Source organism: Tripterygium wilfordii, chromosome 6 (genome assembly GCF_013401445.1).
Source record: "Tripterygium wilfordii isolate XIE 37 chromosome 6, ASM1340144v1, whole genome shotgun sequence".
Taxonomy (NCBI): Eukaryota; Viridiplantae; Streptophyta; class Magnoliopsida; order Celastrales; family Celastraceae; genus Tripterygium; species Tripterygium wilfordii.
Window position 1 is genome coordinate 3,701,108 of NC_052237.1, and position 4,621 is coordinate 3,705,728.

Consider the following 4,621-nt stretch of genomic DNA (forward strand, 5'->3'; position numbering starts at 1 on the left):
GAATATCTTAAGCAAAATCCTAAAATTATTCAAGTTCTCCTTGATCCCGGCCCAAATGATGTTCAACTCAATCCAAACCCAACAAATAAACACAAAAATGGGGGTCAATATGGGTATTCAAATATAATATCAAACCAAACACATACTTAAAGATTTACATATACATATAAACATATATACAATATATGCATATACACACATCCAAACCATGTATAAATACACACATACCGTACACATATAAACATAAATCTCTAAAAAACCTATACAACTTATTCCTAATGTTGCCGGGTTTTGAACAAAAAACATATATACAAAACATCAATTATACTCAAACCGGACATCAAAATATACTCAAACAAACAACAAATATATTCAGTATATTAGCATGCCATATTGACTGATTATGAATGAGTCAAATCCAAATCCAGTATTGCAAAACCAAGTCCAAATCCCGTACCAATACCACCGATTATCATTCTATATAGAACTTGAAAATTACAAGACCAAATCCGGCACAAAAACCAACAAATCTATTACAACTAGCAGGGTAAAAACAAGGAATAACCTTAGTCAATCATCATCAATATCGAACAAAACAAAAACCCACATCATGAACCAAATCTATGAGCAAAAGGTTTGAACAATAACGTAAACATATTGGCAACGAGTCCGAACAAACACATAGAATAAAACCAAATTTGAATCAAGGAATTTGAGTCATTACCTTCTCAAGGAGACAAAGAAAACCAAACTTCTTCTCTTCTTTTGCTCGGTTGCTTCTCCAAATCTCCTCCTTTCTTCTTTCTCTTCTTTTTTGTTTTTGCTTCACCAAAAAAACCAAAGTCTCCTCCTTTATTCCTCTCTCTCACGCCTCCTCTCTTCCTCTCTTCTTTTTTTTGTTTTGTTTTCTCCTCACAAAGTCTCTTCTCCCCTCTTCTTATTCTTTTTCTTTCCCCAATTTGTGCCACATTTCTCTCTTTGTCTCCTTCTTTTTATTCTTTTTCTTTCCCCAATTTGTGCCACATTTCTCTCTTTGTCTCTTTCTTTTTATTCTTTTTCTTTCCCTAATTTGTGCCACATTTCCCTCTTTGTCTCTTTCTTTTTATTCTTTCCCCAATTTGTGCCACATTTCTCTCTTTGTCTCCTTCTTTTTATTCTTGGCTTTTTCTTTCTTATTTTTTACTTTTCCATTCTTCTAGCAAAAACAATAAAAAGATTAAAACAATTCTCTTATTTTTAGATATTTTCTAAGATTTGATCTTATTGGGTCAAGATTTGAGTATTTAAGGATCCAAGAAAGGGATTATGAATATCTATGTGCTTATAGGTCAAAGAAATGAGCTTTTGCATTTTTTGTGTTCTTTTCCTATTTTTTTCTTTTTCGGATCGGACGAAATCCGGTTACTACATGTTTGAACTCATTCTAATATGTTCATGAAAAGGAGAGATGGTTGGCATCTCCCCTGACAGGGTCGGGATTGGTCATTTGCTCTCCAACACAATTTTTTTTTGTCACTTTTCAACAGAGAATCCAAAAGAAATTAATCCACGCAAACCATCAAACCCCTGATCTGCCACTTGATTACTTGAGGCAAGCCACGACAGGAATATTCACATGTTGTCCACCGACTACGCCTTTCGGCTTGATCTTAGGCCTTGACTCACCCTCCGTGGACGAACCTTGCGGAGGAACCCTTAGGTTTTCCGGGCATAGGATTCTCACCAATGTTTACGTTACTCAAGTCAACATTCTCGCTTCCGTTTCGTCCACCCCTGCTTTCGCGGGTGCTTTCCTCTAAGGCAAATTTATATATGGAATTAATCATATGTAATCATATCCTTTGCAGTAAAGTCACATACCAGGAGAGTTTTAGTTTGGTCCTTTTTGTTAGCTTTAATAGAGGACCTTCACTCAAAATCACAATCTAGTGTTTCTTTTTTTGTAAGGGAGCCAATGATGGACATAATACATATAAATCGAAACTAATAATTTAGGGTTTAAGGTCTAGCAACAATATCAAATCATCTTATTCTTAAAATCTTCTTAAATACTCGGTATGATTTATTTGGTTTACATTAAAAACAAGCAACATATATTAAAAAAAACATTTTAAATAGAAACCCAAAAAATGATCTCCCAAATGCCACAACTCTGTCCTTATCTTAATCTTTGAGCCAACATCATGAAATCCATTAAAGGAGATAAAACTAAGGTCCACAACCACACACACTTTACACTTAGATGGCTTTATCTACCAACTTGCCTTCGCAGCCCCAAACTTTATTTATACCACTTGATTGGATTGGCTTTCCAGCAGTCCTCATCAACCCTTGGAATCTCATGCTTTTGTCAACCCCACATTCAACTTCACCCTGTAAATACACACAAACAACCATCATCTCAGACAACAAAATGATATGGTCAAATAACTATAATTTTTCACACATTAAAAAACCCCATCTATTTACATCATTTTCTGAACACAATGGTTAATTAAATTCATAAGGGTGTTGTTAACGAGTACGTTAAGGGTAATGGTTAAGGATTCACCATAGCATGTTATGTGTGATAACACTCTCACACTTAATTTTTTTAAACTTAAAATACATATTCCAATAAAAAAAATTTCGGACTCTAAAAAATATTTATGGTATTTATCCAATACCCTAATGGCATTGAATAGCATTCCCAATTCATAATTCAATATGGTCTTCTATTTTTGGTGAATTTCAAGTTCTGGCATCCAACTCGACATTAGGCACAAAAAAAAAAGAGCTTTAGATTATGAAAATGCATATTCAATAATTCTTATACATCACATCATGTATCGATGTGAATAGCTTCTTCAAGCTAATACATCCAGGTCTCTGTTTTACTAGTTTAGGGTGCAATAATTAAGTTCCCATGTAATTAGGATAAGCATAATCCTGTATTTGTTGCAAATTTATATGGAATTAATCATATGTAATGATATCCTTTGCAGTAAAGTCACAGACCAGGAGAGTTTTAGTTTGGTCCTTTTTGTTAGCTCTAATATAGGACCTACACTCAAAATCACAATCTGTTTTTTTTTTTTTTTTTTTTGCAAGGGAGCCAATGATGGCCATAATACATATAAATCAAAACTAATAATTTAGGGTTTAAGGTCTACCAACAATATCAAATCATCTTATTCTTAGATGCAAAGCCTACTTTTTCATGCAAATGCATGTGCTTTGCTATTAGTACCGTGACTATATATCACAAATAATTATTGTCATGTAATTATATCGAGTGAGAATATATATATATATGTATGTATATGTAACCTTTTTTTAAAAAAAATTAGCTGTTAGTTGCGGAGTCAACAAGCGAAGAATAAGCACTACTAATTGAGCATCATTGGTTTGTGAAAGTACACAGGTACTAACATTTGATTGTTAAAATTACTGGGAACAACTTCCACAAAAGTAAAATTATTGTGTCGGAGTTTACTTGGGGTGGAGGGGTATAGAAGAGTCTACCACTAGGCGATAGTTTAGTTGGAGGGTACAACTGAGTCAACACTTGACGATAGTTTAGGTGGAAGGGTACAACGGAGTAAACCACTTGACGATAATTTAATTGGTTATCTCTTAGGACTTAGACACAAAGAATCTCACCCAACATTGAAAATTTGAATATAAGTTGGCTCAACTATTTTTAAGTAGTTCGTATTGGGTCTTAACCCAACTTATATGTCGGACGTGTTTACGTGAGTCTAGCTCGACCCGAATTTGTGCTTAATAAATTGTCCATAAGCATTGTTATCGTTTACAACGTACAATTAATATTATGTATTCAATTCTCGAATTACTAAATAATTTGAATAAATAATGCGACTTTCTACGGATTAGGCAATGGATTCTCCTAGTTATACCAACTCTTTGAAATACAGAAAACATATTCAGTGGCTAATATAAATAATATATAATCAACGCCAAATTCACCATAATTTCATAAAATTGGAGGGTTATGGATCAAACACCGACCAGACATCATAATTTTGTTTTTATTACGTGTAAATGACACACCATTTGCTTTGCTAAACCAAACTAATCAACCTATCTCACCATCTTTCTCAGGAATTAAATCAACATGTCAGATTCTATCATCAGGTTGTATATATATATATTTCCACTCAAAGTCAACCATTTGTTGTCGTTGTTATTCATTTGGTCCAACCATCGTAAACTAGTTTATAAGTGGTAAATTTATGAGCTATCTTTTTTATAAAAAAAATTAGTTTGCAAGGTATTTAAATATTTGTTTATCAAAAGAAAAATTAATAAATGCATGAGTATGGTGGATGAAATGTAAGTATCCATAATGACGTCCTAGTACTAATAGTTTATAAGTTGCTACTATTGATCGAAATGCGTTATTAAGGGATAATTAAGTATACCCATTTAGAGTTGTTGCCCTTTCAATTATATTCAGGGGGCGTAGATAATTAAGGGGGATTACACCCCAAAATTTTTTAAAAAATATATATATAATAGTTAACAATATAATACTAACAATATTAATCCTAATATAATCCATTTCATTATTGCTAATATTAAACAACAATACATAATAACATTTTTTGTTAAAAATAAA

At 32.7% G+C, this 4,621-nt stretch overlaps 1 pseudogene; it reads left to right on the top strand.

Moving 5' to 3' along the window:
- The first annotated feature begins 1,428 nt into the window (after positions 1–1,428).
- On the top strand, positions 1,429–1,547 carry LOC120001173 (annotated as a pseudogene).
- The last annotated feature ends 3,074 nt before the right edge of the window (positions 1,548–4,621 follow it).